General features: G+C 40.7%; 1 long non-coding RNA gene across 1 annotated transcript in view; it reads right to left on the bottom strand.

The window, feature by feature from the left end:
• Positions 1-2,606: 2,606 nt before the first annotated feature.
• Positions 2,607-27,429, bottom strand: part of LOC112133766 (uncharacterized) — a 27,336-nt gene continuing 2,513 nt past the window's right edge. Inside the window, exons 2-4 of the long non-coding RNA XR_008526376.2 lie at positions 6,782-6,913; positions 5,308-5,452; positions 2,607-3,186 (exon numbers count right to left, since the gene is read on the bottom strand). This is a non-coding gene — a long non-coding RNA (uncharacterized LOC112133766). The remainder of the gene's footprint in view (positions 3,187-5,307; positions 5,453-6,781; positions 6,914-27,429) is intronic.

Here is a 27,429-nt window from a genome sequence, read left to right as displayed (position 1 = left end):
AAAATCCAACATTTTCCCTCCAGGCAGGAACACCAGACGGTGGTGTCTTGATCCTGCCATGCACATATTCCATGAGTGACAACAGGCAATGAAATGTGAAGGAAAAGAGAAAGATGTGCCCACCAAGTTCCTCCCAAAGGGCATCCAAGTGTTTTGTTTGAACTGCCTCGTGGCTTATTGGAGTCAGAACGGCATGTTCCGTAGAAAACTGTTTGCCACCAAGTTAGGATCTTTACTGATTATCACCAAAGGTATTTTGTCTTCGGAATGCAATAAAAAATAACTCCCATAAAGGAAGGTGGTATAAGCTGGGAAATGTAGGCTATTATGTCAGAGTCATGTGGATAGACGTGTTCTGCTAGCAGCCTTCCATTTTACTCTATAACAGAAAAGAAAGATAAAATTTCCAGGAAAAAGAAATGAAAGCTGCTGCCAGTGAAAAGCATTTCTACCACCAAGTCAAGTAGGCTGGGGTCTCCACTTACAGATGGTGATTACCGTAGACTATGGATTAAATCGTGTCTGCATATCCACACTAGAAGTCTCTACAACTCTATTTGATCTTCCCCCTCGTGGTCTTTTCTTTTCTGAGATGGAGTCTCACTCTGTTGCTCAGGCTGGAGTGCAGTGGTGCGATCTCGGCTCACTGCAAGCTCCGCCTCCTGGGTTCAAGCAATTCTCCTGCCTCAGCCTCCCAAGTAGCTGGGACTACAGGCGCACACCGCCACACTCGGCTTTTTTTTTTTTTTTGTATTTTACTAGAGACGGGGTTTCACCGTGTTGCCTAGGCTGGTCACAAACTCCTGACCTCATGATTTGCCTGCCTTAGCCTCCCAAAGTGCTGGGATTACAAGCCATGGTTTTTTCTTATACTATAATCTTCCAATTTTGATTTTTGCTCTAAGTTGGCATAAGATTCACATTTCTAAGGATGTCAGGTTGTAAGTACAGAAATGAATTTCATTCTAATTTGTTTTTGTGTATGAAAGTTAATGTAGAATGAGGATGTATACATCATGATTAAAAGAGGCTGTGAAGAATATCTTGTAGTGAAGAATTTGCTTCCTGTAGTTTTGTGGCCCCTGGTGTTGCAATAGAGGGTAATCCATTTATATATTTTCATTAAAATTTATTCATGACCTTGTCATGTTTCTTTTCATAATTTGCCAATATTCTTGTCCTATCCACTATCAAAATGAACTTAAAACATTTATTTTTTAAAAGGTTGCATGCTATTGAGTTTACATGTTTTCTATTGATATATTTGTCCTCTGCACCCTCTTTTCCCCTCTTGTCAACTGCTATTCCTATTCACATTTGGCTTTGCGTTACATTTTCCCCAATTCTAACATTCCCATTTGCTTTCTTTCCGCTCTCATTTCCTTGCTAACTCTCTGGAGAGAATGAAATTATATTGTTGTTATTGTTATTTTCTTTTTTCTCTAAAGATTGGAGAGTAGAGCTGAAATATTTGCGAAATGACTAGTTCCATAAATATCAAGAAGTGAGTAATAAGTGGAAACTGTTCTTGGACTCCTAACTCCTAGGATGTGGTTTATTTTTAGTAGACCACATAATAAATGGGTGGAGACCAAAAATCCAAGTGCCTTGAATATTGAGGGTGAGCTGAAATCAAATCAGGTTTCTTTATGGTAATTGATTATAAAGTAATTTCATCCACAGTGACAACGAATTGATAAGTCAATTTGAGAAATATGTTATTAACTCATTTTTATAATTAAGAAGCTCTTAACAGATTTCTGTAAATGCTACAAAAATGAAACTCCAAAAACGAACATAGTTAATTTTGTTAATAAGATATAGCTCTCATTTAAAAAAAATTTTTTTTTTTTTGAGACGGAGTCCAGCTCTGTTGCCCAGGCTGGAGCACAGTGGTGCGCTCTTGGCTCACTGCAGCCTCCATCTCCTGGGTTCAAGGGAATCTCCTACCTCAGTCTCCCAAGTAGCTGGGATTACAGGCGCCCGCCACCACACCTGGCTATTTTTTTTGTATTTTTAGTAGAGACGGGGTTTCACCATGTTGGCCAGGCTAGTCTCGAACTCCTGACCTCAAGTGATCTGCCCGCCTTGGCCTCCCAAAGTGCTGGGATTACAGGGGTGAGCCACTGCACCTGGCCTCATTTTTAAATTTTTTTTAAAAAAGGTAAAATTGGCCTCTTAGCTAAGTGATTATTTCTCTTGCAGTGTGAAAGGACAAGAAAGCTCTTCCGGCACAGGACTTAGCCGCTGCTGACCTCCTTTATGTTATCAGTGGACAAAAAGGCTGGTTAAAACCTGCTTTGATGCCAGGCATGGTGACTCACACCTATAATCCCAGCATTTTGGGAGGCTGAGGCAGGCAGATCACTTGAGGTCAGCAGTTTGAGGCCAGCTTGGCCAACATGGTGAAACCCCATCTCTACTAAACATACAAAAATTAGCCAGGCGTGCTGGTGGGTGCCTGTAATCCCAGCTACTCAGGAGGCTGAGAGAGGAGAATTGCTTGAACCTGGGAGGCGGAAGTTGCAGTGAGCCAAGATGGCTCCACTGCACTCCATCCTGGGTGACACAGTAAGACTCCATCTCAAAAAAAAAAAAAAAAAAAAAACCACCAAAAAAACAAAACCAAAACCAAAAACCAAACACAAACAAACATAAAAACCTGATTTGATATAGTTGCCTGGTGATTTTTTGTTTTGTTTACTGCTGAGATTTAAAATGGTTGCTTACCTTAAGAGAAAGAGAGTATGCTTGTAAAATTTAAGTGCAGGACCAAAGCATGGACCCAAGGGAGCGGAGGGTGAGCACGCAGGAGACCACAGCTACTCTCTGCTGTGTTATAGGAGAGGGTAGAGCCAGCTGGCAGACAGCAGGCTGGAAGCCAGCAGTTAGAAGTAGCAGCTGTGGGTGACCTCAGCTGGGAGAAATGAGAAGGATCCCTCGAGTGGAGAGATGTGACGACGATGCTCATAAAACCATTGTTGCTTTTACTGAAAGAGCAGAGGTCAGATGTCCTCAGACATTAGAGGACAGACAAGTCAGGTGAGCTGCTTAAAAATTCAAATTCCTTGTCCTACTTGAGTCTTGGGGCCCGAAAATCTTTACGTTAAACCATCAACACAGATGACTCTGATCCAGCTCTTCCAGGAACCACACTTTAAAAATCCCTGGACTAAGATGCAGCATCTGTGAAAATAAAACACAAAGATCTATGACAGTTTTGCAGGTGATAGGGCTACATATTTCTACTTAGGGATATGCCTTTGTTTAACCCTTTTTAAAAGTCTCACCTACTCATGATATTAAATTACTTCAGGGTTATTTAATTAAGTAAGACACTTCCATTTTCCGATATTCTGACTTCTTGTCAGACAGTGTGTCCCCATTTGGAGTGTTCTAAATATAATCCTCATTTTAGAAGAAATTACGCTCTCTGCTGTTACAGCAGTTGTTTATATTTGTTGCTGTTTCATTCTTTAAAAATAAAACCATATGGAGATACATGAACAATTCCTGCTTCTCTCAGTTACCTACCCAGAAATAAAATAATTCTAGCTATAATTGAGTCTAAGCTATGCCAAGCCTGTCTAGTAGCCACTGTTTGAAATGTCTGCCCAGAGCCTTGAAGGAATTCATTGTTCTTCAAAGTGCCAGCTGTACATACTGCCATTTCCTGCATGGCTTCTGCCACTCAGGAATGCTGCACCCTGGTGGTTCTTTAGTGGTGTCCTTTTTCTCCATTGCTTCATTGTGGGACCCACAGTGTCTATCTGAAGATACTCCACCACAGCTCAAGAGCACCATCTTGGGATGCACATTTTTGCAACAGATAGAGGATTTGAGTGGCATAGAATTCCATAACTGCTAGAGGCAAGTGCAGTAAACCTAGAACAAAAAAATCAAAAGAAAGAAAGAAAAGGGGCGATGGGGCAGTTACTTTAACCATGTGCATTAGCTTGGCAACACCTCTTAGAATTTTTCTTGGTAGGAGATGCAGACGTTATCCAAGAAAGACAGTGCTACTGCCTTCCACAAAATTTATATTTTGCTATTGTTGTCTGCAGGTCAAGGTCACAGTCAGCTTTGAAAGAATCAGCTACAAATCTAATAAGTGGCAAAGAAACTTAGAGGGCTTTATGGAAAACTAAGTTCTTTTCAGATAGCCTGCAAAAATGTGCTGGCCTTAAATCACCAATTACATTGTAATATTTGAGATATGCAAGAAAATCATTGAACTTTGGGACCATTTTCAGAAAAACAAAAATATAAAAGTACTTTTATTTTCAAATCTCTAAAGTGAATCATCAGTAAATTATCACATAATCTAAAGGTTTGACAAACTGGGTCATTGCACCTGGGATATATGTGTTAGAAATTCTGTGATGGAGTCTCATTTGGCTTTTGGTGTTTCCAGGCTAGGGTTTTCGGCACTGATGTCTTATGCCGGATCTCCCTCAGCTGCCCACACACCCCATGGAAATGGGACAGATGATGCAGTTGGTGGATGGGGGAAAGAAAAGTGAGACTAATAAGAGGGACCAGACTGGGAGACAATTCATGTTTTTCCTCATGGTAATTAGAGAGCTTGATGTATATGCAAATTCATATACATTTCTTTAGGTTGCCATAGACACTGATGCCAATATTCCCTTTCATCCTCAAATTCTCTCCCTGAGCATAGGCAGGCTATATAACAATGTCAATGCCAATCTGTGTGTGGAACACCAACTAGGAAAAAAAGTTGGATGGCATTAATTTCACATGTGAAGTGGTCTGAACAATGCAACTAGGAGTTAAGAAAATGCCAATACCAGCCAGGCGCGGTGGCTCACACCCAGTAGTTTGGGAGGCCAAGATGGATGGATCGCCTGAGGTCAGCAGTTCGAGACCAGCCTGGCCAACATGGTGAAACCCCATCTCTACTACAAATACAAAAATTAGCCAGGTGTGGCACACACCTGTAATCCCAGCTACTTGGAAGGCTGAGGCAAAAGAATCGCTTGAGCCTGGGAGGCTGAAGTTGCAGTGAGCCAAGATCGTGCCACTGCACTCCAGCGTGGGCAACAGAGCGAGACACCATGTCAAAAAAAAAAAAAAAAAGAAAACGCCAGTACCATCTCTCAGCCTCCATAGTGTCTAGGCTGCTGTGGAAGAATGAGCAGCCTCTCTTCCAGAAGCTTGAGGGGAACTGAACTCCTGGGGGAGAGGCAGGAGATTAAATTTAAGGCAAGAAGTTTGAGGATGTAAGGAAATTAATTAGATATCAGTTAGGGTAATGCTAGACAAATGCTAACAATAAACCCTCACATTTCAGTGGTTGTCGTCACCCCCAGGTTAAGAGTCCATTGCAGGTGTTCTTCATTGGCTGCAGCTTTTCTCCATGGAATAGTTCAGACATCCAAGCTCCTTTCATCTTGTGGCTCTGTCTTCCCCTAAAGCTACAGACTCCTTCCTATTCAGATAGGGAAAGAGAGTAGAGAAAACAATGATGCTTTTAAAAAACCCCATCTGGGAGGTGTCATAAATCTCTTTCTCATTTCATTGATGAAAACTAGTCACATGGCATAATCTGGATGCAGGAAGGGCTAGAAGATGCGGTTCCTTGCTGGGCAGCCAAATTCAACTGACATTTCTACACTGTGAAAGGGGATGCTGAATTTTAGGGGACAGCTAGCCATCTCTGCCATGTAAAGTTTTGATAAGGCATAATGGACAGGACTAAGAAGGAAACCAGCAGAAGAAACAGAACATTACGGGAACTGGACAAGACAGTTAACTAAAAGGAATTGCATTTGTCTGGTACCCTGACATAACAAAGATGAGATGGATGATTGTATTAATTATCTTTGAAATTTGGGGGTAAGGTAGTCTAAGAATTCAGGCATGATGAGATTAGGAGGCTTTGCTCAGTGTTCAAATCGGATATAATCAAGAACCAGGCCAAGCGTGGTGACTCACGCCTGTAATCTCAGCACTTTGGGAGGCCGAGGTGGGTGGATCACCTGAGGGCAGGAGTTCGAGACCAGCCTGGCCAACATGGCAAAACCCCATCCCTACTAAAAACACAAAAATTAGCTGGGCGTGGTGGTGTGTACCTGTAGTCCTAGCTACTCAGGAGGCTGAGGTACGAGAATCCCTTGAATCCAGGAGGCGGAGGTTGCAGTGAGCCTAGATCATGCCACTGCACTCCAGCCTGGGTGACAGAGTAAGACACTGTCTCAAAAACAAAACAAAACAAACAAACAAACAAAAAAAAGCAAGAACCAGTTCTGGGGTCTCCAACCAAAAAAATTCTTTCCAAGTTATTGGAGGACAAGGTGAGATGTTTTCTAGTTGTTCACGTCCCAGAGAAATTTGCTGTTTCTCTAGCTGGAACTCTTGGGTTTTTGCTGGTAGAACCACAGATAACTCTAAAGGAGAGGTGTCCACTATGTCTGCAATGAGGGAAATGTTCTATATCTTTACTGCTCAATACAGTAGCCACTGGCCACATGTGGCTACTGAGCACTTGAGATGAGGCTAATGTGTCTAAGGAAATTTTAAGAAATTTACATTTACAATTAAATAAGTACAGGTGGCCAGTGCCTACCATTTTAGACAGCTCACCTCTAGAGGGATGTAATGGGCACCTCTTGTGTCGTCTGCCCAGGCCTCCCCTTTCTCTGCAAACTGACCCCTTCTCCTACAAGCTTCCTCAGGTGGCTTGGCACAGCCAGGTTCATAACATTTTTCCTTTTCACCAGCCATGGTTGCCTAACCCTGGGGTGATCACTATACTAACATTTTAGCCAGTCAGAGCCTCTTCACAGATGCTGGGGGAATAACAGAGCAGTCAGTCTCTCTGCAGGTGGATTCAGAAGCTGTTGGTAGCCACGTTTTCTGCATGGGGATTCAAGAAGCAGAAGATGCCAATCTGCAAAAAGAGATGAATGAAGCAGGCATGAAGAGAACAGTGAGGTGAGAGAGAAAGCCAGAATCCTGGCTACTGTTCTAGCCCCTGATTCCAAACTATTTCTAAAACAAGGCTGCAGCTGGCCCTCAGGGCATGATGGCTTGTGCCTATAGCCCCAGCTACTCGGGAGGCTAAAGCGGGAGGATCTGTTGAGATCAGGAGTTTGAGGCTGCAATAAGCCATAATCATACCACTGCTCTCCAGTGTGGGTGACAGAGTGAGACCCTGTCTCTAAAATTAAAACAAAAACAAAAACACATTAAGTCAGTTTGGAATGTCTGACTGCCATCTCTACCTATCAAAATTCTACGAATATTTCAAGGCCCATTTCAAAGGCCATCTCCTTCTCTATCCTATTTTTCCTCCTATTTTAGTTTTTGACTAGTTTGAGCACATGGCCTTCATTCTTTTATAATTGTTTATAGATGGTTTGTAGGTGCAATACTCCAAAACCTTCTCCAGACACAATTTTTTATTAATGCAGTCTAAAATGGCATTCAATTTTCTGGTAGCTACTTCATACTTTCATCTCATATTGAATTCTGTGGTCAGTTAAGACCCTCAATGTCATCTAACTGGCATGAGATGGTATCTCATTGTGGTTTTGATTTGCATTTCTCCAATGACCAGTGATGGTGAGCTTTTTTTCATGTTTGTTGACCATATAAACGTCTTCTCTTGAGAAGTGTCTGTTCACATCCTTTGCCCACTTTTTTATGGGTTTTTTTTTTCTTGTAAATTTGTTTAAGTTCCTTGTAGATTCTGGATATTAGATCTTTGTTAGATGGATAGATTGCAAAAATTTTCTCCCATTCTGTAGGTTGCCTGTTCACTCTGATGATAGTTTCTTTTGCTGTGCAGAAGCTCTTTAGTTTAATTAGATCCCATTTGTCAATTTTGTCTTTTGTCGCCATTGCTTTTTGTGTTTTAGTCATGAAGTATTTGCCCATGCCTATGTCCTGAATGGTATTGCCTAGGTTTTCTTCTAGGGTTTTTACAGTTTTAGGTTTTATGTTTAAGTCTTTAATCCATCTTGAGTTAGTTTTTGTATAAGGTTTAAGGAAGGGGTCCAGTTTGTTTTCTGCATATGGCTAGCCAGTTTTCCCAGCATTATTTATTAAATAGGGAATCCTTTCCCCATTTCTTGTTTTTGTCAGGTTTGTCAAAGATCAGACGGTTGTAGGTATGTGTTGTTATTTCTGAGGCCTCTGTTCTGTTCCATTGGTCTATATATCTCTTTGGGTACCAGTACCATGCTGTTTTGGTTACTGTAGCCTTGCAGTATACTTTGAAGTCAGCTGGTGTGATGCCTCCAGCTTTATTCTTTTTCCTTAGGATTGTCTTGGCTATATGGCTCTTTTTTGATTTCATATGAAATTTAAAGTAGTTTTTTCTAATTATGTGAAGAAAGTCAATGGTAGCTTGATGGGAACAGCATTGATTCTATAAATTACTTTGGGCAGTATGGTCATTTTCACAATAGTGATTCTTCCTATCCGTGAGCATGGAATTTTTGTCCATTTGTTTGTACTGTTCTCATAATAGGGAAAAAGTCTCATGAGATCTGATGGTTTTATTAAGGGCAGTTCCTCTGCACATACTGTCTTGCCTGCCACCATGTAAGACATGCCTTTGCTCCTCCTTCGCCTTCCGCCATGATTGTGAGTCCTTTCCAGCCATGTGGAACTGAGTCCATTAAAAATCTTTTTCTTTATAAATTACCCAGTCTTGTGTATGTCTTTATTAGCAGCATGAGAACAAACTAATATAATACACTATTGAATCATAAATACTGATCCAACAAACAATTTTCAGCACCTCTGATATGTGATCACTCTGCTGTAGCTGACACCAGCTACATCTCCAAATCCTCTTGGCTTCTGTTGACACCATGCTTCCCCATGGCCTCCTCCTACTCCAGTTCCACAGTTTCCTCTCCAGCAGGCACTTCTTCACCTCCTCTTATAAACACTGCTGTTCCTTGCAGTTCTGTTCTGGGCCTCTTGTCTTCCCACTTCACACATTCTTCCCCAGTGGTCTCATCCACATACCTTTGATTAGTTTTCCACTATTTGCTACTGACTCCCAGCTCTTATATCCAGTTAATTACTCACAACTCAAAACCCTTCAAAGTTCTCTTGGAACCTTGAGATCAGTTTGCTTTGGAACCCAGTTATGCCTTTAATCTTCAGCCTGCCACCTCCATGTTTTTCCTGAACTAGGCCTCTGGCTCAAAAATGACCACTGCTATGGTTTGAAGTTTCTCCCCTAACCCTCCTAATTCATATGTTGAAATCTTAACCCCTAAGGTGATGGTATCAGGAGATGGAGACATTGGGAGGTGATTAGGTTACGAGAGTGAAGCCCCCATTAATGGGATCAGTGCTCTTATAAAGGGTATTACAGAGAGCCTCCTCTCCGTTTTGACCACGTGAGGACACAGAGAGAAGATGGCTGTCTATGAACCAGGAACAGGTCCTCACCAGACACTGAATCTGCTGGTGCCTTCATCTTGGACTGCCTAGCCTTCAAAACTGTGAGAAAAAATTTCTGTTCTTTATAAGCTATTCAGTTTATGGCATTTTGTTACAGCAGCGCAAACAGACTAAAACAACCATTGAGCATCTAAGTCATCACCGTAATTGCTGTATTCAATTCTATTATATTACCAGGGTTTTAAAAATTGTTTATCGTGACCCATTACTAGTCCTAGAATTAATTTTGTGGGTCACAGCTGATTTTTTAAAGAATAGAACAGGCCGGACGTGGTGGCTCACGCCTGTAATCCCAGCACTTTGGGAAGCCAAGGCGGGCGGATCATGAGGTCAGGAAATCGAGACCATCCTGGCTAACACAGTGAAACCCCATCTCTACTAAAAATACAAAAAATTAGCCGGGCGTGGTGACGGGCGCCTGTAGTCCCAGCTGCTCAGGAGGCTGAGGCAGGAGAATGGTGTGAACCCGGGAGGCGGAGCTTGCAGTGAGCTGAGATCAGGCCACTGCATGCCAGCCTGGGCGACAGAGCGAGACTCTGTCTCAAAAAAAAAAAAAAAGAATAGAACAAAGAAGAGAATGGAATGGAACAGAAATAGCAGAATGCTTGCCTCCATAGTAAGTATTGTTTTAAGATTTTTTAGTGTGTGTGCATTAGGTTATAATAAATATTTTATTTTTTTATTGCGGCTCATAGACAAACATTTAGTACCCACTGGATTAGACCACTGTGTCTTCCAGAGCATCCTGAATCAACTTATAATAAAAACAATTTGGAAACTAAATTTTCTGGGTTCAGTCACAGGTTCTGGTGCTTACTAGCTGTGTTTTATTGGGCAAATTACTTAACCTCTCTATTTCTCAATTTTCTCATTTGCAAAATGGTTTTAAAAATTGTATATCATCATGGGCCTATAGTGAAGATTAAATGAATTAATACAGTTCTTGCCTGACATGGATGAATGCTAAGTATCATCTACTCTTAAACAATAAAATATCTAAATACTCTATTAAAGATATCAAAATCACGAAAGCACATGAGAGATACTGAAACATAAACATATTGTATGTAATATGAAAACAGAAAAATTCATCAGATTGCTTTACCTAAAACAATCACACTTTGAAAGACTTTACATTCATTCAGTGCCCTTTCTTGGCTTGGCAATCTTCTTCACCATTTTAAGGATTTTTCAATCAATTCTTTTGAGGAAATTTTGACTTGATTTTTATAGGTCTAATAAATGATTATCAGATTTGGATTTTATTTATATCCTGTGGGCATGGAAGTTTTGTATGCATCATCCGTGACCCCTTCTTCCTTCTTACCCTGATATTAGTAAGAGATATACTTCTGTTCTACACATCTCCATGCGTCTGGAAAGGAACTGTATCCATCACCTAAGCCAATGCTTCTAGATTTTTTTGTGATGTGACAAATAAAAAAAAAAAAAACAGTGCTTGTATAGCCTGTAGGATAAAAGGAAGAGGCCACTCTGCTTGGAGATGACTGGCGAGATGTGACAGTGGCTTTGGGGCAAGAACAAATGGCAGCCCTAAGGCCTGAAGGGATCAATATCTCTACATGTGTAACCCATTCTCAGCATAAGATGGAAACCTCTGGACTCTAAACCAAGAAGTGCATGTCTTTCCCATTGCCACAATTACCAGTTCAGTATGGGCCTATGATCAAGCCTGGCCAAGGAAACTGACAAGAAGAACTTAGACCCCATCATATCTTCCTCTGTCTTACTAGATGAGAAGAAGGACGACCATTGCCCTAATTGACGCCAACCTTAGGATGACACTAACTCTGTGGATGGTAGAAAATGTCATCTAAGGAACCTGGCTCTGACAAAACTGCAGAGCTGCTGCATCAGCCAACCCTGAAGCCTACCCTATTCTAGATTCCCTGTTAAGGAGATAATAAATGTCTTTATTGCTTAAGCCATTTTGAATTATGATTTCAGTTACATTTAGCCCAAAGCATCTTAGCTGATTCAATGGTTTGTTCTACTTTATAGATTTTTCAACACTGCAGTTCACAGAATTATACTGTACTATGAAATATAAAGTATTTCACGCAACTTTGATAATTGGTGTTATGGACCACAGAGCACAGATAATCACAAGTGTTTAAATTTGGGGTTTTAGTTTCTTCTCAGACCCCCACTAACCCTTCCTTGGCAAAGGTTACTGCTAACTAGAGGTTTTTTTGCCCCATCTATACCTCATTTAGATTCTTCAGCTTTTTGGTGGAATCAAAAAGCACTTCCCTAAATCTGGGTAATTTCAACATGTAAGCTGCTGGAAGCCACAATGACACCTACCTGTGTAACTGCTTTTTTTGGTAGTTCATAGGGAACTCTGGCACAGGAATTTTATATTTACTATAAAAAGATTTAAGTTCATAAAACCAGTGACTGTGGACATGTGTATTAGTCCATTTTCATACTGCTATAAAGAACTGCTCGAGACTGGGTAATGCATAAATGAAGGAGGTTTAGTTGACCCCACAGTTCAGCATGACTGGGGAGGCCTCAGGAAACTTACAATCATGGTAGAAGACAAGGGGGAAGCAAGGCACCTTCTTCACAAGGCAGCAGGAAGGAGAAGTGCTAAGGAAAATGGGGAAGAGCCCCTTATAAAACCATCAGATCTCATGAGAACTCACTCTATCACGAGAATGGCATGGGGGAACCACCCCCATGATTCAATTACCTCCACCTGGTCTCTCCCTTGACAGGTGGGGATTATGGGGATTATAACTCAAGATGAGGTTTGGGTGCGGACACAAAGCCTAACCATATCAACATGTGAGCCCCAGTACCCTCAAAATGGCCCATAGTTGATTGTGCTGGCTTTCATGGTATGGTCATCTTGAATGTGTCAAAACTCTACAACTGCCACAACTAGGCAAAGGCCAGGGCAAGCACCATGGGAGCTTTTTTGTATGTTGGCCATTACTCTCTCAGCTCTTCTTCAGGCTGCTACCTGGCATCATCCTCCAAATGTATCGGCACCCATGGAGCAGACGGCCTGGAAACTCACAAAAACCCCCTATGTGGCCAGCACTTCAAAGCCCCTCCTAACTGACAGAGGATGGACAATGGATTCCACCTCCTGCTTGTGTCTCAGCAGGCGAGTGTATGCCAAAGGAGAGGAGTGGACTTAGTTTACACAGCCCTAAACAGTGGTTGGGACAGTAACAAAGCAGTTCTGAAGAGCCCAACCACACAGCTGCCCCTACATTTTTAGGCAGCTTTGAATGACAAATGGTAGCAAACTCACATCTTCGGTCTTGCAATCACTGTACAGGAACTCCCTCCTTCTCTGCCACTGGAATTCATCTAGAAGAAGCACATCTAGCTATGAGTAGGGGTCACTGGATTGGCTAGCCTATTCTTACAAACTCCCAGACTGCTTTTTGTTTGTGTGTCTAATATTAGAAATATTAAGGAGCTGAAGGGCCTTGGCTGCTCTGACCCCTGGACTTCCCTTATGCATTAAGAGCCTCCACTCCTATCTCAGATGTTTGAATTTAGCATCCACAGAGCACCTTCCCCTGGGGAAGGATGACTGAGATGGCACAGGTTCTGGGGGCCCCTTCATGAGAACCTCTGCATTCTCATCACTTGAAGATACAGGGAGGCCAATCCTCTACCCATCCCAAGGCCAGTTCCAAGTTCTTGTCCCCAGGGCGTGTGATGCTTCTTTGAGGAAAACTTAACATACATATTTGTTTCAACCAGGGAATGCCCTTTTGCAGTTAATGGCAGTTTCACTCCCTAGAGAGGAAGACAGCATTTGGACTTGATGCTCTTCATTTGGAAAAAATGTTACGAAATTATTTATAAAAATAAAGCAAGTAACCATCCGTTGTTCTCAGAGATTAGTCTGAGGTCACTTAAATCTATGACAGATGCTAAAGCCTAGGATTTTAAGGACTATGGAGAACAATAAACATTGATTAAATGTAGATTTAGATCCTTCCCTAAAAAAACAATCAGAAGAAAAGATTTTCAAAAGAAGAAAACTTAGGTGGTGGCCCTCTTATGAAATTATTTATTATTGAAGATCTAGATTTTGAGAATTATACTATCATTTACAGCACTGCTTTTCTAGGCCATAATGTCCTTGGTTATTTATATGGAGCAAATAATCTGTGTGCAGTTAAAAGAAATAGACTATGTATATTCTTGGATGTAAATTGAGAAGACAGCACTTGTCCTGGGCAGAGCATGTGGCTGATGCCAGGGCCTCTCCTTACCTGGCACCTTGAAGACTCCTTGATGGGAACAGCAACAGCAGCAGCAAATGGGCTGCTTCAGCAGACCATCAGATTTCCTCATAATGTAACTATGGCCCTTTTAGACAAAGCACCTCAGAATTCTTAAATGTATCACAGTGGAGATCCTGAAGAGATCAAAGAATAGATGGAATGGGAGTCTCTCAAAAAGAAATATGACTTAGCTGGGCACGGTGGCTCACCCCTGTAATCCCAGCACTTTGGGAGGCCAAGGCAGGTGGATCACGAGGTCAGGAGTTCAAGACCAGCCTGGCCAACATGGTGAAACCCCATCTCTACTAAAAATACAAAAATTAGCTGGGTGTGGTGGCGAGCGCCTGTAATCCCAGCTACTCGGGAGGCTAAAGCAGGAGAATCGCTTGAACCTGGGAGACAGAGGTTGCAGTGAGCTGAGATCGTGCCATTGTACTCCAGCCTGGGCAACAGAGTGAGACTCTGTCTCAAAAAAAAAAAAGAAATATGACTTTACTTCATCCTCCAGCCTGTGAATTGAAATATTCATATTATAAGCATGTGTAATGGATATACACTTGTTTAATTGATGTATAATTTATGTACAACATGCTGCATTGCACATATTTAAAATAAACAATTTTATGTTTTGACCTGCATATACACTTATGAAATCATCCACACAGTCACGATAATGAATATATCCATAAATTCCAAAAATTTCCCCTTGCCTCTTTGTAATCCTTCCCTTTCTGCTCCTCCCACTGCTCCTCCCATCTCCAAGCAACCACTGATGTGCTATCACTATAGTTTGCATTTTCTAGAATTTAATATAAATGAAATTATAAGTATGTATTTATTTTTGTCTAGCTTCTTTTACTAAGCACAATAGAAACTCATCTATGTTGCTTCATATATCAATAGTTCATTTTTTAATGCAGAATGGTATCACATTGCATGGCTATATCACAGTTTGTTTAGCCATTCACCTGTTAATGGACAGGTTGTTGGGTTTTTCAAGTATTTTGCTATTATAAATTAAGCCCCTATGTACATTCATGTACAAATCTTTATATGTTTGTATCCTCTTATTTCTCTTAAATAAATACTTAGGTGTGGAATGGCTGGATCACATGATAGATGTATGTTTAACTTTAAAAAAAAAATTAGAGACAGGTTCTTGCTAGATTGCCCTGGCTGGCCTCAAACTCCTGGGCTGAAGCTATCCTCCCATCTAATGCTCCCAAAAAGCTGAGACTATAGGCACATGCCACTGTGCCTGGTTGACGAATTTTTTTTTTTTTTTTTTTTGAGACAGAGTCTCGCTCTTATCATCCAGGCTCAAGTGTAGTGGCGCCATCTTGTCTCACTACAACCTCCATCTCCCAGGTTCAAGCGATTCTCCTGCCTCAGCCTCCCGAGTTACTGGGATTACAGGTGCCCACCACCACGCCCAGCTAATTTTTTTGTATTTTTAGTAAAGATGGGGTTTCACCATGTTGGCCAGGCTGGCCAACTCCTGACCTCAGGTGATACGCCCACCTCGGCCTCCCAAAGTGCTGGGATTACAGGCTTGAGCCACTGTGCCCGGCCAAATGTTTAACTTTTAAAAGAAACTGTCAAATTGTTTTCCATAGTGGTTGTGCCATTTTACATTCTCAACAATGGTGTATAAGAGCTCAAATTGCCCCACATCTTTGTTAACACTTGAGGTGATCAGTCTTTCTAACTCTGGCCATTTTAACAGGTGTATAGTGGCAACTCATTGTGGTTTTGATGTGCATTTCCCTAGTTGAGTACCTTTTAAAGAACCTGACATCTGCAAATCTTCTTTGGTGACGTGTCTTTTCAAATCTTTTGCCAATTTGTAGTGTACATATATATACAATATTCTTTCATAAAAACATATTTTTGGCTACCTCATACTAGATCAATATGATGAGGCAGATTACTACCTAAGAGGTCACCAACCTCTTATCCCCACAGCTGCTAAATACACTTTACAAGTAGAAAATTTGTAAAGCCTCAGCCCATTCAAGGAGTAGAACGTAGAGTTCTATTCTATGTTTGGAACACAGAGTTCCAAAAGTTTCCACTGTCTCAGGAATCATATACACAGTGTGGAATTTAGATGGCCTTGGGGCAGAGGGTGGGAAAAGTCAACTGTGAGTTGTGCATAGATCCTAGGACCAGTGTGTACAAGTGGCATCCAAAGATAACTGAAAATAAAGGAGGTTAGAAGGTCAACTGCTGGGCCGGGCTCAGTGGCTCACGCCTGTAATCTCAGCACTTTGGGAGGCCAAGGTGGGCGAATCACAAGGTCAGGAGTTTGAGACCAGTCTGGCCAACATGGTGAAACCTCATCTCTACTAAAAATACAAAAAATTAGCTGAGCATGGTGGCGGACACCTGTAATCCCGGTTACTTGGGAGGCTGAGGCTGGAGAATCGCTTTAACCCAGGAGGCGCAGCTTGCAATGAGCCGAGATCGCAACACTGCACTCCAGGTGGGGCAACAGTGCGAGACTCCATCTCAAAAAAAAAAAAAAAAGAAAAGTCAACTGTTGTTTTTAAGTGGCTCTGGGATAAAGGGCAATATTAGGGTCTTTTTTACTTGCCTTTGTTCTCCTCTTTGCTAACATGACTCACAGGAGGGTGCCACCCCCATCATCTGCTGCACTGCACAGTGGCAGCAACAGGCACATGAGACACCTGGGCCCCAACAAATTCACTGGATGTTAATCCCAGGGCTCTCTTGAGAATGCCAATCTTAAGAGGGTTCACAGAGGCCTAAAATTAAACAGACTGGACACAGAGTGGGAGGGTGGTACTGCTGGGAGTAAGTGGCTATGATTCAGTAGGCATGGTACTGCCCAGCGTGGCTAACAGAGTATTTCAAAGTTGGCTGCAATAATCCTTTCAATCCATAATGTTTTTCTGAAATGTCACCTTGACATTGGAGTAATGGGCTCTATGTCCCCCCATCTTAAATTTGGGTGCACCTTTGTGACTGCTTCATCCAAGAAGGGCCGTAAAGTTATGCGACTTCTGAGGCAAGATCATAAAAATGCCATCTTCTTCAACTCTATTGGTACATCCATTCTTAGAACCCATCTAACCATTCTATGAGAAACACTAAGGAACCACATGGGGAGTCTTAAAGTCTATTCCCACAAATAACTTATTTACAAAGGGAAAATGAAAACTACACAGTGGAGAAAGCTGGTAGACACCACCTTGACCTACTTATCAAAGTTAACAAGACCAGTAGATAAGGAAAATAGATTAATGCATCTCCTGTCATGGTCACTAAGGACACAACATCACTCCTATGGTATTTCTGCAGACATCACAGCTAAGTGTAATATACGATTCTGGATTGGATCTAAATTATAGTTTTAGCAGAAAACTTATATTATAAATTAGCAGAAAAATGAGCTGTAGAAAACTATTGGGATAGTTTGTAGGAATTTTAATACAAACCCTGAATTAGATAAGATTTATATAGATTTCCTAATTTTGATGACTTTATCTGATTATGTAAGGGAATGTCTTAGTTCTTAGGAAATACACACTGAAATGTTTCCAACCTACTTTTAAGTGGTTTAGAAAAAAAAAAAAGTGCGTGTGAATAATTGGCAAATCTGGGGAAATGGTATACAGAAGTTTCTCATACTATTTTTGCAATTATTCTGAAAGTTTAAAATTACATAAAAATTGAAAGCTCTCCCTAACCCTCTAAAAGAAGGTAAGGACTTAAGCGTTCATGGAATAGGGCTGATTTGGACATGGGCAATACTTGTTTCCCTGGATCCAGCAATGCTCACAGGCTGGCTGTGTTTTAGAAAATAGCAGATGATCCTCAGGGAATGGGAATGAACTACAGAGGGATGTCATTGCTATTTAGACAGGGGTTTGGACCAGCAAGGGTCTCCCTACAGCAGAGGGTGGCCAGTCTGTGCAAGCTCTTCCTTCTGTGACACCTTGTGGCAATGAAGAGCTATTGCGGACCTCAGTGCCATCTGTTCACCAGGACTGACCTGCTTTTAATTCCATCATCTCCTAGAGTTCTTTGACAATTTGAGAGTAAAGATGTTTAGGAAGAGATACAATGCTTTCAGTTAATATGGCATGTGAAACTTCAAACCAGAAATGGGAAAAATAAGAGATGCAACAGTGTTTGTGTCCTTAGTTTATAAAGTAATGCCAATCATATTTCTGTAGCTTTATATGCTACTGTACAACAATTGTGTCAAAAACTATACAAGTACTAAGAGATAACGACAAAAGTATGATTGAACAGTTCTCTCAAATGGGAAAAGTGCAACTGCAAAGCAAAGTTATGTAATAGTGTCTTTGCACATTAATGTGTTCTTGAAAAGCTGAGTAAACTGAACTTTTATAACTGCAACCATATTTTCACTGCAACTTGAGAATTTAAAATAATATTATAGGATGAAATTTTGAAATGTGAAGCCATAGAAACTTTTTATTTATCTAAATATTCAGTCTCTGAAAAAAATCATGTTTTGCTAAAGTGCAGTATTCCTACAAAGTTAGATATTTACATAGTTAGAAGCGAGTGATAAATCACGTAAGCTTAAGAGCTTACATGTTTAAAATTGTGGACCACATAATAGGCAATTAGTTTGTATAACTATTAAAATTATTTACTGATAAGAAGGGTGAATTTTTGTATTTTATTTTGAATTTGCATTATGAATTAATAAAAGCTATTTGGGTTATAAATAAGAGAGATTCATATAAACTAGTTCAAGCAAAAAATGGGAATTTATTGGCCCTTATAACTGGGGAGTTTAGAGGCAGTGCTAGCTTTCAGGCATGGCTCAATCCAGGGGCTCCAGTGTTTTCTTTCTAGCTAGCTAACTAGCTAGCTCTCCCTCTGTCTATCATCTATATCTCTTTACTTCCCTCTGTATTTTTCTCAGTTCCTCTTTGTACGAACGGGCTTCTCCTTAAGGTCAGGGAAGACAGCCAAAAGCAAATAAAATAAGTTTCTCCAGTTTGCTCTATCAGCAATGTCTGGGGAAAATATTCTGGCCCAACTGGATCACAAGCACATCCTGGAATGGGAGGATGGAGGCTATGTGCTTTACAACCCTACCAGGATCCTGGCCCAGGATGGGTGGCAGAGCAGGATGTTAGGAGTTATAGTTCACCCAAAGAACCAGAAGATGAAAAAAAAAAAAAAGGTAGTAAACATACAAAAACTATAATTACCACTGTCCCCTATGCTTCATTAATGTACACTTTTATAATTCTAATGGACATATAGATAACTATGTATCAAAAGCTTTTTAAGCTAAATATTGGACCAATGCATGAAGACGTATTTTAACAGATTTAAAGAAAGCACTATTTGTAAGAGCCAAAATTTTTTTTAATCTAACAGGGTTTAGTTAAATCTTAATTTATTCACGAAATGTTTTTGCATGTATTTATACAGAAATGTATTATTGAGAGGGGAAAGGCAAATTTAATACATTACGTGTTTATAAGACAGCATTTGAACAGTAAATCCCAATTTTTGTTTTACAACATATATCCTCACCTGCTTACATAGACTTATGTGTATTTCTTTTTTGTTTGTTTTTTTTGAGACGGAGTTTCACTCTTGTTACCCAGGCTGGAGTGCAATGGTGTGATCTCAGCTCACTGCAACCTCCGTTTTCCAGGTTCAAGTGATTCTCCTGCCTCACTCTCCCAAGTAGCTGGGATTACAGGCAGGTGCCACCATGCCCAGCTAATTTTTTTATTTTTAGTACAGATGGGGTTTCACTATGTTGGTGAGGCTGGTCTCGAACTCCTGACCTCATGTGATCCACCTGCCTCAGCCTCTCAAAGTGCTGGGATTACAGGCATGAGCCACGGCGCCCGGCCGACTTATGTGTATTTCAAAAGTAAGGAAGCACGTGCGACAAAATGATATTAAGGGCTGGGAAGAGAGATGCATGATAAATTTTTTTCCTTTTTGTCTGTATTTTCTTATTTTCTATTAAATGACATATAAAACAAAAAACTCAAATTCTATACAACTCAAAGTTTTATGCATTCAACCCTAGTTACAAATACTAATCCATTCCTGGACAAGCGCGTTGGCTCACGCCTGTAATCCCAGCACTCTGGGAGGCCGAGGTGGGCGGATCACCTGAGGTCAGGAGCTTGGGACCAGCCTGGGCAACATGGTAAAACCCTGTCTCTACTAAAAATACAAAAATTAGCTGGGCGTGGTGGTGCATGACTATAGTCCCAGCTACTCGGGAGGCTGAGGCAAGAGAATTGTTTGAACCTGGGAGGCAGATGTTGCAGTGAGCTGAGACCATGCCACTGCACTCCAACCTGGGTGACAGAGCAAGACTCCATCTCAAAAAACAATAAATAAATAAATAATAAAAATAAACAAATACTAATCCATTTCAAACTATCATGGTGCCTAGTGGCAAAAGGCAGAAGTCAGGCCCCACTAACTTACCCAGTTAACATGAGCTAAATGATTCAATTTATAAGAAAACTTTAGCTAAAAATCTAAGTGTGCTACACTGACGTGCAGAAAATGTTTGGATACCAAGCATTAGTCAAGTTTAGATACCATGCAGTAGTCAATAAGTGGATCTTGGCTCATCTATATCAGAATCACTTTGAGAAGCTTGTTAAAATGCAGACTCCCCGCGTCTCAGTCCAGAACTTCCAATTCAGAAATATAGAAGGTAGGCCAAGGAACTGGCATTTTCAATCAATTCCCAGGGGATTTTTATATACAATGAAGCATGAAAACTCCTGTTTCAGAAATGATAAGGTAGAAACAGTATAAAACGGAAGTGATCAGTCTGCCAAGAGAGACTTCCCTACATCATTTATGTTACAATCATTATTAATAGCACAGTTCTTTTGTATAACATTTTGACTATGAACATTAATCAGAAAAGTATAAAGTTGTCATTAAACATTTGAAAAAGAGAGTAATTTTATTACATGTAGGGCTCAACATTTTTTTTCCCAGTAAAATTTTTAGGGATTAAAATTCATAAAATTCACAAAATTCTTACTACAGAAACCATCCTAGGATCTCATCTATGTTGTTAACAAAACAGTCTTGAAAGTATAGATAGTTCTTGAAAAAAAAAAAAAAAGAAAAGGCATGTAAGGAGGGAGGAAAGAAAGAAAAACTCATCAGAATTTTGCTGGGCATCGAAAAAGAACTTAGGGAAAATACTTTAAAGGCATAAAATTCCATCAAGGGTAGTCTCTAAATGATTTAAAATATAATTTTAATATACCAAATTTTAATTTACAAATTAACTTATGGGGAATCTACAATTTTAGGGAATACCTATTATCCTAAAATTTTAAGATAATAAAATGAAGAAATAAAAGTAAAATTATCCAATTAACCTTGCTTCAACCCTCTACCTAGCCAATGTGCATTTGCAAGTATACTGTAATGGAAAGCAGTGAGTAGTAACAAAGGAAACAATTAAATGGAAAATTTTTGTTTAATAGAGTAAAATGAGTTAAGCTAAATTCTGGTTTATTATAAACATACTGAATAACTTTCTATTGGGAAGAGCAAAAATCTTTATTGCCTGCTATAAGTACTTTTAAAGTACTTGGAAATATACTGTAAAGGAAAACTCAGCAAAATACAAAAATTAAGTGACCTTTTCAGTTATTTCCTTCTTTAGTTTCTATAGTGTAATAGTTGAAAGAAACTTTTTAAGATGGGAGAGCTGCAGTGTACCAGATTGCAGTTATGCAGAACTCAGCTTATTTGTAAGTGACATAGTACTGATCCTTTTACTATGGTTGCATTAGTCAGGGTTCTCCAGAGAAACAGGACCACTATCAATCTGATGGAGTTTTCCAATTAAACTATCCAAAACATACGTAAAATTTCCTAGGAATTTTCTGTTTTCCACCTATGATCAGAAAGAATCTAGGAGCCATCCTAATTTGGATATTTTATTCATCCAAATTAGGATGACTCCTAGATTCTGTGGGTTTATAGTATAAAAAAATTCTCATTGCTTACAATGCTTTGGCATTACAGTTGACCCTTGAACAAAACAGGTTTGAACCATGTGGGATCCCATTTCAACCAAAGGCAGCGTTCCCCAGATGAAAAACCCATGTATATGGAGGGCCAGCTTTTTTTACACTCGGGTTCTGCAGGATCAACAGTGGGACTTGAGTATGCATGGATTTTGATATATGCAGCAGGTTCTAGAACCAAGCCTTCATGTTTACTGAGGGAGGGATGACTACATTTTGTCATGAACTGTAAAGCATTTACACTTTTACCCTTCTTGCAAGCTAATAAATTAATCTGCTGGTTTCATGGATGCTGGCAGAAGTCACAAAAATCCTGGTTAGGAGACAAAGTACTTTATTGCTTATAGCACAGAAAGCAGCATGAGCATCAACATGTTTGTCAGTTCCTCTTGCCCCCAACTCCCACAGGGAATATGTAATGGACCCAAATGCCACCTGCACACTTAGTGGGTTGCACTGCAAAAGAGAAACCCAGATCCAAGGGTCCAAACTTCTTGAACAAGCAGCAAACAAGCCAATCTCCCTTACCCTGATGGTGAGCAGTTACACGAGAGTCACTGTACAGTTACCCTGACCCACTTAATTGTCTATGTGTCTAGCTGCAAAAATGCTCAGTCTCAGGAGACAGATAAGACTTGCAATCTGGCATACTTAGCAAGATTATGCAGGGACACTCGGGACCAAGACAGATCTTCCTCTTCTAACCATCCACCCTTACACGTTCTTGGCAGAACTCAAAATTTCACATGAATATGTGACTCCATTGATCACTGTGATTAATCTGATGTACAGAGGCTCAATTCCATTTGTCTCGTATAGCATTTAATTAAGGGACTATCAACAATACCCAAGCAGCAGGACAAAGTATTGACCTTAATCATGACACTCAGAGTTCTGAATACCATAAACCAACAAGGTCTACCTTGGAAAGTCAGTGGCTTTCTTCTTAAGGCTCTCATTTGACCTTTCTACTTGGTTTGCAGCATTAATCCAGGTATAGCTGGATGTTTTAGGGACGATTCAGAATCTGACATCTGTTGCAATTCTATCATCTATAACAATTCTGGTCAGTGAGTTGAGTTGGAGCTGACTGCCTTCTAAGGCCCAGGTGATATTATTACTCACTTCAGCTGAACTCAGGGACAAATTTCTTTTCTTTTTTCTTTTCTTTTTTTTTTCTTTTGAGATGGAGTCTCGCTCTGTCGCCAGGCTGGAGTGCAGTGCTGTGATCATGGCTCACTGCAACCTCCACCTTCCAGGTTCGAGCAATTCTCCTGCCTCAGCCTCCTAAGTAGCTGGGACTACAGGCCTGCGCCACCATGCCTGGCTGATTTTTTGTATTCTAGGAGAGACAAGGTTTCACCATGTTGACCAGGATGGTCTCAATCTCCTGACCTCATGACCCATCTGCCTTGGCCTCCCAAAGTGCTGGGATTATAGGCACGAGCCACTGCGCCCAGACTCAGGGACAAATTTCTTACCACCTTTTCTAATTATCTGACTCCCATCGTTGGGACAACCAACAACAAAGTGCACACAAATGAGTCGGCTTTCCCTCTGGAAAGTTCCTCCAAGTAACTAAGGATGGCCCTATTTCAGAGAGCTCCCCACAGTCATCTGAGGGCTATGTAGTCTATTCTGGGTTCCTTAAACAATCTGAAATTTTACCCTATTTGCAAGCTAACAAGCTAGCCAGCCACAGTTTCATCATGCTAGTATTAGACTCAAGACTCCTGTGTTAAGGGATAATTTATTACTCATGGCAATTGCAGTGACCAGAGCAACAGTATTAATTTTTGTGCTGCTGTTCTGAACCCCAATTCCCATATGCCAACATGAAGAGGCCACATAATACTTGTACTGGCAATGGACTGCAGTATAGTGTAGTGTAGCGTAGTGTAGTGTAGTATAGTTTAGTACAGTAAAGTGCAGTATAGTACTTAGAGAACCTGATTTTTTTATAATGGGTAGTAATTATACTTGTTCTTTGCTCCAAAGGGAGTCATTTTCTCTATCTTGGAACACTGTTCACTACACAAACATCACTGAAAAGATAGTTTCAGACAAAGCCAGCACCTCTGTTCTCAAGATATTCAGAAACCCAGAAAATTGTCTCCCAAGGGAAGCCTGTAGTTGGGAGAAATTATGAGAAACCACTAACTTCTAATTCAGATTTTGCATGAGTTAGGATTATATTCAGCTACATATAACAAAATCCCAACTACAGTGGTTTACCTAAACGTGTTTTTTCGTTTGTTTCATTTTTTTTTCCTGCATGTCACCAGAGTCCAGAAGTGCACAGTCCAGGACTGGAACGGCTACATACGAGGTAATCAGGGACCCAGGTCCCTATCCTTCTGCTCCACTATTCTTGTCATGTGGCTTTCCACCCCATGGTCACAACATGCATACACCACCTCCATCTGTACAGTTCTGGTGGTAGGTGGAGAAGAATGATGACCAGATTTTAAGGAAGGTTAAAAACACTAGGATAGGAGGCCGGGTGCAGTGGCTCACACCTGTAATTCCAGCACTTTGGGAGGCCAAGGCAGGCGATCACCAGGTCAGGAGTTAGAGACTAGCTTGGTCAACATGGTGAAACCCCATCTCTACTAAAAATACAAAAATTAGCCTGGCGTGGTGGTGGGCGCCTGTAATCCTAGCTACTCCGGAGGCTGAGGCAGGAGAATCGCTTGAACCTGGGAGGGGGAGGTTGCAGTGAGCCGAGATCGCGCCATTGCACTCCAGCCTGGGCAACAAGTTCGAAACTCCGTCTTAAAAAAAAAAACCCCCAAAACACTAAGATAGGAAAGAGGAAGAATTAAGATATACATGTAAGGTGATCAGGAGACACTAACAAGTTAATTTTCTCAGATGCAGTGTGAGTATAAAAATTAGAAAATTTGAGCAAGTAGGTGGATTAGATCAAAGTGATACTGTGTTTCGAAGGTCATCGGCAAAGCATTAATCAGTTAACAATGTAACAGGAATGATTTGAAAGGTTTAATGTAACAGTAATTGAGTAGATAAGCTATAGTTCAAAAATATATTTTTAATGTAAATGGGTAATTTGAAATTTTGTTACACAAATGCACAGTTCAAAAGTACTATAATCTCTCACTGTTAGATGCTGCTATTCAGGTTTATGAGTTATAGCTTGTAGTACTGTGTAAAGATAGGCACCATGCTTACAAGATCAGAATTCAGCTTGAGGCTGTTTGAGTTTATAACACTCTAGTGTGCCACTGTACTTCTCTACCTTCTGTATCTCCGTATGGAATTACTACACAAAATTAGCACTAAGAAACCTGAATTTCCTTACAGTAGAAATAAGCTTATATGAATAATTCTCTTATAGGAATTAAACTATCTGCTGCAGTTGTCAGCAGGGTTTAATTTTTAGCATAAGCTGAGGCCATCAGTTCCTTAACAGTCCTATTCTTAAATAATCATTTCTGTTTAAGAGATCATTTTACTGAACAATTTCAAAGCACTAAATATCTTCGAGATTGAAAAAATAAGTACCTACAGATGGAGCAGAAACTAAAGAAAAACAATTTAAGGAAAAAGACAGTCCTTAACTATGCATGCATCCTATGAATTATCCATGCTTTCAGCTGGTTTCCTTTTACTTCATTGTCTAAAACTCCATATTTAAAAGGGTTTGATACAGAAGAGTTAGAATGTGGTCAATGAAATCTGGAGCTTATCAATGGGTTTCAATAACTGATGCCACTTTTAGCTCTGCTAACATAGTAGAGATTATAGACAGAATTCTCTTGGCCGACTCCTATCATGGGATAAAACTCCTTCTCCCACACCAGTTTGTAAAGGTAATGTAACTTGCTTCTACTGGTTTAAAATTATTAAATAATAAATACGTTTCTCAGCTAGCCAAAAGATATGTCCAGGCTCTTCTCACAAGTTCAATGTTAGGTGCTGTGGATGCAAACAGTAATTTAGTAATTATCACTGTTATTATAGTAATCCTAATAATCCCTTATTCATATAATTCTTCATTTTTTAAAAGTATTCCATATTAACTTTCTTATTTGAGATTCTGAATATTACTCTCCAAGTAATACTGCCCCATTTTACAGATAAGGCAATTCAAAAAACGTTTAAGTGACTTGCCCTAAGTCACAGGCACTAGAGAAACTATTATATGCAAGATAAACCTGGTCCCTTCATTTATGACACTCCATTCATAGTGGGACATTCAGACAAGTTGTGGGCAACTGCAACATGGTTAAGTGTTGAGCTACAGCATACAAGGTACATGGCATGGAGAACAGTCTTGGCGGGAGAGGGGTCAGGGAAGTCTTCCCAAAGGAAACAAAGTGTCATTTCAGACTTCATTGCGTTGGCCCTGGGGAAGAACATTCACTTCTACTAAATTCACTTATTCTGTTCTCAGAATCTTCCAAGTTGATTTTGTACTTGATAGAGCACAACTTAGAAGGTCAATTAACCTTACCTCTAGGCCAGTGTTTCACTCACCGTAATTTCTCTAGCAACTGCATCAGTCACCTGGGGTCTTGTTAAAAATACAGAGGAGGGGGCGGAGGAAGGGCAGGGGACACCCCGGACTTAACTTTTTCTAAATCTCTTGGGGGTGAGGTTGGGGAAAATTGCTGCTTTAAGCATGAACACTTTCGGGATTTTGAAGTCAAATAGCAAATTAAAAGGGGTATTTTGGGTAGTGGTCTAAAATTCCAGCATCAATACAGCCTTTTTTTTTTTTTTAATAGGGGTGTATTTGGGGGGTAGGGATAGCAATTTTATATAACTGGGATGGGTGCTATAAAACAGGCTGTTAGCCTCTAGCCCTCACCTGCAAGGTGGCTGGCTTAAGGTAGGTGCTTGATAAATGTGGATTTATTTAACAGAGGAACACATGTATTCATAACTTCCAAGAGTTTCGAAAGTCTTTCTGCTCCAATCTTCCAGTGTCTAGCCAGCAGCATTGCTGCAGAGTGGAACAGCTAGGGTGCGTGGAGTTTGCAGAATGAGCTCAAACCTCCAGACATATCAGTTAGCAGCAAGAACAAGTTCCTTAATCTGCCTCCACCTATAAAGAAGGAGTACATTTGCCACTTACCTCCTAGAGTCGTTGGGAGTCTTAAATGAGATTAAATATTATAAATAGATTATCAATGGAATGTATTATAAATGCAAGTGCTTAGAACTGTACCTTATAAATGAGCTCCACAGATGCTTATTAAAACCCGAGCGGTCCCTCTCCCCTTAACATCCGTAATAGGTCCCCTTATACCTCATACCCATTACGAGTCAAAATAATAATAATAATAATAAAAAATAAGTGAACAAACGACAAACGAGAAAACTAGGCTACCAGGCACTGGGGCGATGGGTCACAGCCCGGAGGGGTAGTGGGCCCGGAAGGGGCGCGGGAGTGGGCTCTCCCCAGGCTCGCGGCACGTGGTCGGCTTGGGCGGGAGCTTCGCGACAGTGGGGGAGGGGAGCAGCGTGGGACGCCGAGGAGGGGTCCAGGCCGCCAAGGCTACGGGGCGCCGACTGCGCAGGCTCGGGGACAGGCGCAACCACTACGCGCAGACCTGAGGGGGAGAATGTCCACCCGGCTGCACGCTCCCTGGATCTACTTGCGCAGCGAAAGCTTGTCTTCTTCTTCA

This window comes from Pongo abelii, chromosome 5 (assembly GCF_028885655.2).
Source record: "Pongo abelii isolate AG06213 chromosome 5, NHGRI_mPonAbe1-v2.0_pri, whole genome shotgun sequence".
Lineage (NCBI taxonomy): Eukaryota > Metazoa > Chordata > Mammalia > Primates > Hominidae > Pongo > Pongo abelii.
The sequence above is the reverse complement of the archived record's forward strand: the minus strand, read 5'-3'. Positions and strand labels throughout refer to the sequence as shown.